This window comes from Notechis scutatus, chromosome 3 (genome assembly GCF_049901735.1).
Source record: "Notechis scutatus isolate UNSWTSFEM ecotype Mainland chromosome 3, rNotScu1.2, whole genome shotgun sequence".
NCBI classification, from domain to species: domain Eukaryota; kingdom Metazoa; phylum Chordata; class Lepidosauria; order Squamata; family Elapidae; genus Notechis; species Notechis scutatus.
The window spans coordinates 119,373,048-119,385,645 of record NC_142011.1 but is presented as its reverse complement, the minus strand read 5'-3'; positions in this window follow the sequence as shown (position 1 = coordinate 119,385,645).

The window sequence follows — 12,598 nt, the reverse complement described above, 5'->3', positions numbered from 1 at the left end:
TTATTTTTAAATGGTTACTCTGTTTTGCTTCTTCCAGGAACTCCTACAACAATAAGAGTGCTCCTGAAGTTTGTCCTATCTTCTCAGGGGACTAGCAAGAACACACAAAGCTTACAGAATTTGTAACTTAAGTGCTCTCCAGATTCTCCCACCATTCTGCTTCTTCTTGTCAGCTTCTTTCTCTTCTCTAGAAGGAGATCTGGATGCAATTTTATTATCCTTATCAGAGACCTTTCCATTGTAACGGTTTCCATATGTGCCATTCTTTTTCAACCTGAATTCCTTACTTACACTGAGTTTTCTAATTTTATGAGCGATTTCCTAATAATAAGGCCAATTAGAATGCAGAGCAGCTCTTTTGGAGAAGTAATGAGTAGATTGTCAGAAAGATGATTCATATTTAGCCCAGATAAAACTAAGGGAACAATCGCTGCAGCACAATTCTGGCTGGGCAACTCAACATGGGTTGGAAGCTTTAATAGCATGCAGATCTTTTCCACTATTAGATTTCTTCGTTCTAGTGATATCAGCTGCAAATGTCTTGCCAGCAGTATTAGGGATAGGAATGTATGTATTTAGACCATAAAGTATAAATACGAGAACGGCCTTTTCTGCCTTCTGTGCAAAATTATGCCTAGTTGGAGGAATTGTGGAATGTATGAATTGAGTACTGCTTAGCATATTTTATATTCTATATCAACATGTTTCCTTTAAAATAGAAACAAAAGTAATCCTCTGTCCTGTAGTAAATGTATTCAACTCAGACAAAGCCCAACCTGCAATTGTTTGCTCACCCACTCGTAAGAAAGTTCCAGTCAATTCTTAAGAGTTGCTTCTGTGTAGACATGTATATAATTATACTAATAGATGACTGAAGGATTTTGAATATATTATACCCAGTCCTAAGTACATAGGATAAAAAAAAATAGCCTTACTGGCTTTAAGAAAAATATTTTCAAAGCATCTACATTAGGATAATATCTTTTTAAGGCCAACTCAAAGGTCACCAAAAATATATGAATTGATGAGATCTCCAGATAGCTTTAGAAAGCAAGGTATTACAAGCAGGAAGATGGATTTGCTACAGATGTCATGAAATCTATGCAAAGAAGGTCCTGAGTGGGGAGATCATATACCATCTCCTTAAGAGACTACCCCTAGGACTACAGGGATAATCTCTGGGTTGGCCTAAGAAAAGTACTGTTAAATCTTGGCATTGGGGTTTTTTTTTCCTGTGGGCTAGTATGATAATCTTTAATTTATGGGCAACTTGCAGTATATCCAATTAAGAGGACAAACAGCATTGCAGGAAAAAAAATTTCATTTATAGCTTTTAATTTATCTCTAAAATTCATTGTTTCTAACTTGAAACCTGTAATTCATCTAAGGCTAGAATATAGTTTTTAATTTATATAATCACTTGTTAAATTTATATTTTGCTTTTTCTCCAAATGCTCCAGGTGGTTTACATAGGAATCTCCTTTATTCTTATTTTTTAAATGTATACGCTGCCTGGCTCCCAGCAAATCTCTTGCCCCATAATCATATTGGGAAGTGGGGTATGAACTGGACCAAAGACATGTCATGGCTGAGAGTAGGCTAGAACCTAGATTAGTGCAGCCTTATTCTATCACCCTAACCACTACACAATTTTTTTAACCTGGAAAGTGGCAGAGCAACATTTAGTTACTTGCTTGTTTATTTATTCCAGCAATCTGAAATACTATACAAAATCAGTACAGCTTGATGTGGAATCTAAGTTAAATATGTACATATTTAGGTTTTATATTTTACATTAGAACTTTGATAGACAGACTTCATGACTTTAGTATGAAGTAGCTTTTTCTCTGGTAATATCACACTACTAACTAGAGCATACAAAACATTTGCTAGACCAATACTTGAATACAGCTCATCAGTCTGGAACCCGCATTACGTATCTGATATTAGCACAGTTGAGAAAGTCCAGAAATATTTCACAAGAAGAGTTCTCCACTCCTCTACTCATTGCAAAATACCTTATGCCACCAGACTTGAAATTCTAGACCTAGAAAACCTAGAACTATGCCGCCTTCGGTCTGATCTAAGTATAGTACATAAAATCATACATTGCAATGTCCTACCTGTCAATGAATACTTCAGCTTCAACCATAACAATACAAGAGCACACAATAGATACAAACTCAAGGTAAACCGCACCAAACTTGATTGCAGGAAATACGACTTCAGCAACAGAGTGGTCAATGTCTGGAATACTCTACCTGACTCTGTGGTTTCTTCCCCAAACCCCAAAAACTTTAACCTTAAACTGTCTACTATTGACCTCACCCCTTTCCTAAGAGGTCTGTAGGGGGCGTGCATAAGTGCACCAATTCCTACATAAAGATGAATTAAAGACTACCAATAGCTCAGAAAAGATAGGTGCTTTTGTATAACATAAGGTTTAGCAGTCTCGTGAGATATTAGCCATATGCAGTTCTTCCATGGATGCCATTTAAGGATGTGGAACATATGTGCATTGTCAATTCATGTTACAACAATTTTTCTGATCAAAAGACATTAAAATACTCACAACTTACACAAACTATGACCTTATATTGGCATTTACAGATTCTAAATGTTGATGGTCCTCAACACTAGGGATGTGCTTCAATGTTGTTTTTTCACAAATAATCCATTATATTTCCAGGACATATGCTACCAAGGTTTCAATATATTGGAGAATTTTTTGAGAAATATTGCAGGACCTATAATATAAAATAAAGTATCTCATCTGATCCCCTCTTTCCCAGCATAATTCATTCATTAACAGGCTCTGGTCATTTTTTTCTCTTCTATTTCGATAACACAGAGGAAAACAAAAATTTAAAATTTAAATAACTATCCTTCATTTGGAAACACCATTATCAATGTGATTAGGTCAGAAGTGGTATTCAGCAGGTTCTGACCAGTTCTGGAGAACCGGTAGCGGAAATTTTGAGTAGTTCGGAGAACCGGCAAATGTCACCTATGACTAGAGATTTTACAGTATCCTTCCCCTGCCATGCTCATCACTGGTTTATGTTATAGTTTAGATAAATGGAAAAGGCATCCAGCTATAAACATTTTCTCTGAAGATTTTTTGAATTGGAAATTTCAGTTCTTTTCACCTGCATTTGCAGGTGAAAATTAGTATGATCTTATCTAATCCATTTTTCTTCTTGGAAGATGTTTTATAGCAGGTCTATGCACTTTCTCCTGTGATCTTAGACTTTTAGCAGGTAGATTATATGGTGGGGTGAAATTTATGATATAGCCCAAGCAAGTAATCCTGCTTGTAGATAATGAGTTGTCCAAATGTGTCCATACCATTGTTAATAATATTAATTCATAGTGATGAAGTTTTTTCTCAGTGTAATGTAAATTGGTCAGAATGAAAAAGAAACCTTGGGGAACTACTGACTTATCAAAATACCTTTTGTTTGGACAGTTGAAATAATGTCCCAAAGCAACCATATAGAAAATGCCTATACAAATATATCCCACGTCCTGAATTTAAAAATTATAAATAGCAATGGATTTAGATTGACAGGCTTCATCTAAATTAAGTATCTGTATTGCTTTCAAAATAAATGTTTTGCCACCAACAATTTATACCACCGATGACATTCTTGTATCTATTCCTAAAAGTTATTTTCAGAAAAGTTATGTATCATTTTTCAGGTTTCACTTGGGAAATTTTCTTTGGTTTTTATTCAGGAAACGCCAATTGTCAGAACAGATTTTTATTTTTAAATCCATAATAACTCATATTTTATTTCTCAAGGTATCAGCAAGTTAAAAATGCAAGAACTGGAAATTTATCCTCATGATCATCACAAAATCTGCACAGCTTTGGGGAATACACCTCTAAGACATCATTTAGCTGAAAAAAGAAAAAGAAAAAACCCACTTTATTTTTTTTTAAAAAAACCTCTATACTTGGGTGTTGTTCTCCTTTCCTACAGATACAATACATATTTACACCACTATGTAAAGTTACCAGTGCAAATTTGGAAATAGCGAGGTGATCCTTGGATTAAAGTATCTGGGCAAAGCATTGATCGTTTCTCTTGGATTAGTAGAACCGGATGATGAGATTTTTTTAAAAATGTGATGAGTGGCAATATAAGTTTAATGTTCCAAAATGTGCAAAATGGCAACATTTCTGATTAAAGCAGCGATAAATAGATAGATAGATAGATAGATAGATAGATAGATAGATAGATAGATAGATAGATAGGGCTGGCAGCCCTAATTGCCTCAAGATCTCCTTTAGTGCTAGAAGATTTAGCATATTTTTTATCAAAGCAATAAACTCATAATACGTATTTATGAACTCTTCTTCTTCTTCTTCTTCTTCTTCTTCTTCTTCTTCTTCTTCTTCTTCTTCTTCTCCTCCTCCTCCTCCTCCTCCTCCTCCTCCTCCTTCTTCTTCTTCTTTTTCATTTTAGCCAGTGTCTATCACTGCAGAATGATGGCCTCTTCCTCATGTTTCTAACCAATACGATCCTGAACTTTCCTTTATCAATTGGGCCCACAATATTTGCTGATCAATGAACAGGCCTTATAATACATAGTTAGACACAGAAGGAGAAATGAAATAAGAAATTGGCTTATATAGTACATGAATTTCCACAACTATTTTGCTACCTACATACTGCCATTCTATTGATTTTAAATTATAATTGAAATATTGTTTTATGTGAATTGTATATGTATTTTAAATGGAAAACTGGTAGCTTTAATTAATGTTGAATGTGGAGTACTCATACTGAAACATTTGTTCTTGTATTATAATGATTCCTTATCTATGTGGTTGCTAGGAGTTGAAAACAACTTGATGGTACATAATCAATCAATCAATTTGAACAAATGCTATTTCATGTAATTATTTTGTTCTTAGAGATTAATTAATTTATTAATTGTAAATTCTCATGTTCTCTTGTATTGAATCATTTCCTGGGAAAGTAGCAGTAGAACAATCTAAATGATATGCTTTTATATGTTTTATGTGTTTATAGTCACAAAAAAAGAATGGTATTAAGTTAAAAAGGACATTTTTTTAATTATGAAATTGTATTTGAACAGTTTATCATCAGTAGTCCCATATGGAAGATTTTTTAGAAATCTGGACAACATATACTTAAAGTTTACATTTAATTTCTCATGTTTTCTTTTTCTTAAATTAATTGATTTAAATGTTAATTTAATTGAATAATATCATTAATGTATATATTGGGCTAGTTTTGCTTACTTACTAAGATTTTTTTACTTTTCCATTTCTTCTTTTCTATTTTTTGTTTTTGCATATATATGCAATATATAAAATTAATTTCATTAATGAATCAGCCTCATTTTTCAAATTTAGATAAAAGCAACAAAATCTGTTGTAAAGGATAATAGTGACCATAGAAATTGAGAGCAGTAGCAAATAAAGAGGGTTTTTTTTTCTTTTCTCGATAAAGAGAGCTTTTTAAAACCAATTAAGTGCACTTCTGACTAAATAAGTTTTAGGATTTTCTCCCCAGAGCCATGCAGATTTTCTTTCCAATCCAATAGCCAGTTTACTCTGTTTCCGCCCACTCACACTACCCCATGCCCTGCTCAGAAACATTTGTTGACTTTTTTACTGGCATGCCATGGCCTCCTGAGATGTCCTTGCAACTTTAAAATAGCAATAGCAATAGCACTTAGACTTACATACTGCTTCACATCTCTCTCGAAGTGAGTTATAGAGTCAGCCTCTTTCCCCCAACAATCTGGGTCCTCATTTTACCAACCTCAGAAGGATGGAAGGCTGAGTCAACCTTGAGCCCATCAGGATCAAACTCCAGACTGTAAGAGTTAGCCTGAAATACTTCATTCTAATCCCTGCACCACCAGAGCTCCTAAAAGGAAAATTGTATGGGCAACCAACAAAAAAAAGAAAAGGTATTGCTTGTTTCCTTCATGCAGAGGCCACTCTGACCTAACACATGGAAGCTAACAAGTGTTACTGCCTCCAAATCTCATCCCGCAAGACATTGGTCTACAAAAATCTAGATGAGAAGTATGGAAGCAAAGACCTACCAAACATTGTCCTGATGTCTGGTGAACATCAGCCCAGATGTAAAACTAATGGTGGCCCTACAAAGGAAGAAACTGAAGGAAAGCAAACAAAAAAATTGCACCAAAAGTACATTTGCCGGAGAGCAGAGGAAAATGAAGGGCAAATTTTAAAAAATCTGGACTATCTGGTGTAATTCACAATGTCTGCCTACTCTACCTATACTGTTCTTAACCTCACTTTAATTCACATCAGATTTTGCAAGATTTCATTTAAAAAAATCAGTAGAAATTAACCACTTTAGGATAACCTGACTGCTACAAAAAATATTTGAAAGCGACGTAATGTGCAAGTGATTATATATGGTCAAATCATACCCAGTACTATAGAGTTCTTTGCTCGAATTGGAAGTCTTCCAATTAAATCCAATTGCAATTTATTACACATTTATTAACAATATATCATTATAAGAATTAATTTTCTAACCAATGATTTTTAAAAATTCTTAGCCAGTTAATTAAAACCATTATGCTTGCAACCAGATAATATTTTAGAAGCTGGTTCATAAACAATGAACAATGCCTTCTTATTCAAATTCTTATAGGTTTTAATTTAATCAAAAATGTTTGGATTATCTGCAGCCAATCTGTTCATTCTCCTTTGTTTAATTCATCACACTTTCTTTCCCAAGTCAGTGTACATATATGGATCTAATATGATATATACAGTAAGGGCAATGCCTAATTGTCCCTATAAAGTAATCCAACCGAATAAATATAGTACATAAAATGAAATGAGATTGTTCAGATTTATCAAAAGCATTTTTATTTTGTGTACTGCATTGAAAACAGAGGGGATACTAATAGTGGGGACAAAGTGCACAATGGCTTTTTAAATCCTTTTTCAAAAGAATGCAAGACATATGGATCAAAAGACGAAAGATCTAGTCAACAAGTAGAAGAAAGTTTAACCAGAACTGAGTAACTGCAGAAGACATTTCCCAAAGGACTTCAGGTGGCAAACAGCAAACTACAGGAGGAGAGTTAGTAAAGATTGCATATCCTAAAGTTTCTAATTGTTGCAGTGTCTCTTTATAAGTATATCCTCTTTGCTGTGCCAACCAAATAGAGTTTTGGTGATGCATGTATTGAAGGCACTTTTTCTTTATAATATAAAAAATATCATTAACAGAAATATTTCTTCTATATTCTGTCTAGGGGTTTCAATCTTCTATGACTTTTTATTAATTTTTGTACTCTTTTCCAGTGTGTTATTTAAAAGATCTTATACTGTGAAAAGTATACCTTATTGAATGTAAAGAGAAAATAAGTATGCAAAAAAAGCATTACCTTAAATGCGCTAAGTAAAATTTTGGCAAAACCACCATTGTAGTGAATTAAATCCAGTAACAGTCCAAGTAGCCCTTGATTATTTTACAACCACTATTGGGACCAGAATTTCCTTTGTTAACAAGGTGGTTGTTATGAGAACCACTCTTAATTTTATGACTTTTTTGCCATGGTTGTTAAGTGATACACTGTTGTTATGTGAGTCCAGCTTTGGCTTTTTTTTTTTTTTGAAGCTGGCTGGAAAAGCTGCAAATGGCAGTCACATGACCCCAGGAACCATTGTAAATACATGCTAGTTGTCAAGCGCCCAAATTTTGATCATATGACTGTGAGGGTGCTGAGATGGTTGTAACTATGACTACTGGTTGTAAGCAGAGGTGGTATTTTTTATTTATTTATTTAGTCAAATGCTTACAGTATAAAATAAGAATAAACATAAGTTTAAATATAAGAAATAGGAACTAATAATTGGGGACAATAAGACAGGGACGGTAGGCATGATTGTGAGCTTATGTATGCCCCTTACAGACCTCTTAGGAATGGGGTTAGGTCAAGAGGTTAGTTTGAGGGTAAAGGAGCGGGGGTTTGAGCAGGTGACAACAGAATCAGGTAGTGAGTTCCAGACATTCAGTATTCAGCAGGTTCTGACCAGTTTTGGAGAACCGGTAGCGGAAATTTTGAGTAGTTTGGAGAACCGGCAAACACCACTTCTGACTGGAGATTTTACAGTATCCTTCCCCTGCCATGCCCACCAAGTTATGCTCACAGAACCGGGAGTAAAAAAATTTGAATCCCACCACTGATTGTAGGTCACTTTTTTCAGTGCCATTGTAACTTTGAACTGTCACTAAACAAATTGTAAATCAAGGATTCCTGTAATAATAAAAAACAGCAAGGACAATAATAGTGCGATCTCACTGCAGTTAGGAATCATTTACAAAACAGTTTTCACCAATTGAGCAATCAGACAACGATTGGATTTAAAAAAACTCAAAGCAAAAGACAATTATCTTCTCTAGATTAGGCCACCATGTTTAGCCATTTTAAGCAGTCCATTATGATTGAATCAGGACATTTACTGAATCCCCAGAGTTAGTGAAGGAGGTACCAACATCAAATTACTTTCGATATTTGCCTTTAGTACTTGTAAAAATAAGAATATTTGATCTTTTTCAAGTTACTATTGTAGAATAGTTTTAATTTCTGGGACTATTCTACATGATTGAACTGTAACAGACTACAATATCAGACTGATATTATTATTTTGACTTACTTGCAACATTTGTTCCAGCATCAAAATGATGTAAGCAGGGCCAGGTTTATATGCTAAACTTTGTAGAGAAATGTCAGCCAATCCAACCTTTTATTTTCTGGCCAACAGAGTAGAACAAAAAAACTTAGCCAATCATTATTTTTTGTTGTTAAACTTGCCCTCTCAGATTTCATGCCCTCTGTGACTGAACAAGCAGCCCTCCTCCCTTCAGAACAATAAAGTAAAATTAATTACTATTTTCCCTCCTTTTCTAGGATCCGCATATTTCTATATATGTATTTGTGAACATTTATCTTCCAAATTATCCCAAAGGCGGTTTGCAAAAAGTGTATGAGAGAAGCTCAGTTGTTCAACAATTTAAACAAATACATTGAAAAGCTCAAGAACCTCTCAGTCACCATGGCAGCAAAATTCTGTTGCGTTCCAAATCCTATGACATATAATGCTAACATGCCAATAATTCTCCATTTGGGTATTTTTCCCAGCTGTATCAGCATGTTCCTTTGATTGATGAATCAAAAATAGAAGCATGAAGGAAGAAGCTGCTGTGTAGGAGCTAGAAAGTAGGGAACAATTTCCTTCAATGGTGACTCTTGAAGCACAAGGCAATACTTCAAGCAACATTAGCACACAGGTTTGTTGCAAAGCAAATCTCCAGTGATCTTCTCATGAAACCAATGAGGCCATTGTGTCATCCTATTACTAGGACTGAACCTTCCTTATCATGCAGCAGAAAACAATTCTTGTTAGACTGATGGATCCTTCAAAGAAAGGGAAAATAAAAATAGTTTCTATTGCATCCCAATACTTTACTATTGAGGATAATTTAGTTAAATACTATTGCTGACAAATAGGTATGATAGCACATACATCACAAGCTTCCTGGGGAATTCAGAATTTACTTCAGTGTCAGATTTCAGTGTGGGCAACACAAATATCAACTTTGGGATCCTTCATTCTGTAATCTGCTAAAATAGAATCCTTTTCTCCTGATGGGAAATTGCCAGACATAGAAGATGTATCGTATTGACAAACCGATGTAGATTAGCTTTCAGTAGACAATGAAATCTGAGACCTCAACCTTAGTATACTGCCTCTTGGAAGTATATACTGTTGCTTAGTAAAGCTAATTAATACCTTAGTACACAGCCTTCTGGTGGTTGGTAATATATAAGACTGAGGAATATACTCTATACTGGAACAGCCCTCCTTCTGAAGTGGTAGAGATATGGGACATGAGGGCATGACATAAAATAATACCTCTATCTCTCTACTCTCAGAGTTCAGATAAGGAAGTTTGTATTCCAACACAGATTATCCTTAGTCCTGAATGTACATGATTTTTTTCCCTTAGAATTTGTACAGAAATTAGAACATTTGATTTTCTGGTTGTGAAATGGAGAGGTACTTATTCTGTACCATGTCTCTGTTAGATTGTTATCTCTCCACCTTGCCATCACTGGAGTGGTTCTGAAGTGGATCGCCATCAAGCCTTAATTTATCAATAGCAGCTGCTTTCAGAAAGAGCTGAGGATACGCATGAAACTATATGTCAAGCGCACACAGCTCATCACACACAGGATGTTGTGGAACTGTTTCTGCTGCTTGTTTTTGAGGCAACAATAAAATTGTTAGAAATTATTTAATTCTGAATTAAAGATTATAAATTATACATTTATACTGACCCATATTCCAGGGGGAAATTTTATAAATCAATTGAAATAATTTGTTCATTTATTTATCCAATTTATATGGCAACATATTTCAATAAGTGACTCTGGGCAATGAACATAATTAAAATAAACTAAAATAAAAACAATTGCAAACATCACAGAGATTAAAATGCAAAGCAGTCAAGGAATAACAAACCCAAATCACTAACACAGCCTTGAAATGTGTTCTGTGATGAAGCCAAATCACACAATCCAATAACAAAACAAATGAAAATGCATTCTGAAGATACTTCACAAATATATAAATTTAAATAGTCTCTTCTTCAGAAGTTATAATCCTAAATTTTTGGGACATTTCTAAAGGACATGATTGTACTCCGTGAGAGTGAGTTATATTTTTGAAGGTAAATTGGTTATTGGTAAATTGACCGTTACTATTTCCTTAGTTCAGACATGAAGAATGATATTACAACCTCAATTCTGTGAATAAGTTACAGGGGAATATGAATCTAAAATATGATAATAATTCTCAGGGCACTTTTTGACAAATTAAAAATAACTAAAGATAACTAAAGATAACTAAAATAAGTTAAGATAACTAAATAACTAAAATAACTAAACTCAAATTCTTATTAAATAGAACAATATGCCTTTCACAATATAATTTCTGGGTTTTTGTTATTCTGAATATAGCTGCATCAGCCTGATATGTTGAATTCGTATTTCCTCAAACGAAAAACAAACAAGCAGTTAGAGATCTGAAGGACTAAGAAAATTTCTTGTAAATATGAAATTAGATCTCTTCTGTGCTGATTTTAAATTACTTACAAGCCTCTTCCCATTCCTGAAAGAGATAACAGAAATACTAATGAAAAAGAAGATAAAATATATTAATTTTTGCTGCCATTTAAATAGTTAAAGATTTGTTTGATATTTAGGACAACTTGTACTTTGAGGAAACAAAAACCATGCAGTGTGATCATCATAAAAATTCTTTAATTTCCACAAAAGAGTAGGCACTAAAACTAAAATTGCAAAATTACACACCTTTAAAATTATTTCCCCTATTTATTCTGCATAATGATTGTAGTAAATTATTAGTTATCTTTCTTGATTTTTTAAAATTTTCGTTGAGATAAGGAAAAATGTATGGAGAGTCCAGAGTTTAAATTAGGCAAAATAAAATATTATAAACAATTAGAGAAAGAATAAAAGCAAATGAGACAATAAATACACTGCATATGTGTTGTTAGGTGTGAAAATTGTTTTTTTTTTTTAAGGGAACATGGTAGCAACTTCAAATATTAGAACAATGGGATGAAGTGAAGCCAGACAACACAAAAATGATATCCAGTAGGTCCCAGTATTATAAACTCTTAAAGCTCTCATATTCTTCCCAGCCCTCACAATGAAGTGAAGGACAACTAGGGTGAGAATCACATTTTCCTGGCAGTTAATTATTTGGAGATGATGCAATATGACTGCAACACAAACCCTTTTCCAATTAACCAGTGGAATTTTGCAAATCAAATTAGTAACAACTGTGCATTTATTGCACACACAACAAGTTAATCAGCAAAGATCCTGAGAATGGAAGATGTCTTTTTTATTTCCATAGAACAAATCCTGTAGCTGGATTTTAAAAGCTGAAGTGTATTAATTTAATGAAATGCACACTGACACTGCTGAATTAATTTGTTTCGCATTTCTAATATTCTTAATAGCTGCCTTTCTTCTCTTAACAATCAAGGTGGCCACAGTTATATTAATTTCCCTTGCACTTTATTAATAGTGGTAAGGCAAAGGATCACCATTGTTAGCCTCTTGTTTTGGGTTATATATATTGTGGTCATAAGCAATTGTATTGCCTCGAAAGGAATATACAACAGCTGCTGTGTCTAAAACTATGCTCTTCCTGACTTCGTGATGATGTGTGCAATTCTGCAGTTCTGGATGTGCTTACCTGAGTTAGAGGTAACTCAACTGGTGGGCATTTCCAGCCCAGTGTGGACAGAACTGTGTTATCAATTGTGTAATACTTCTAAAATTGATTTGGGCTCCATGGAACATTCAGATCTGAGTGGCCAGGAGACAGCTACTATATCAAATGCTCCTACTTTTAGGAATTGCATTTAGGCTATTGTGAACCACTTTTGTGCCTATGGAAGTAGGTGTTCTATAAATCTATGGGAAGCCACCTGATCAAAGCATGTTTACAAACTGAAGTGAAAACCTG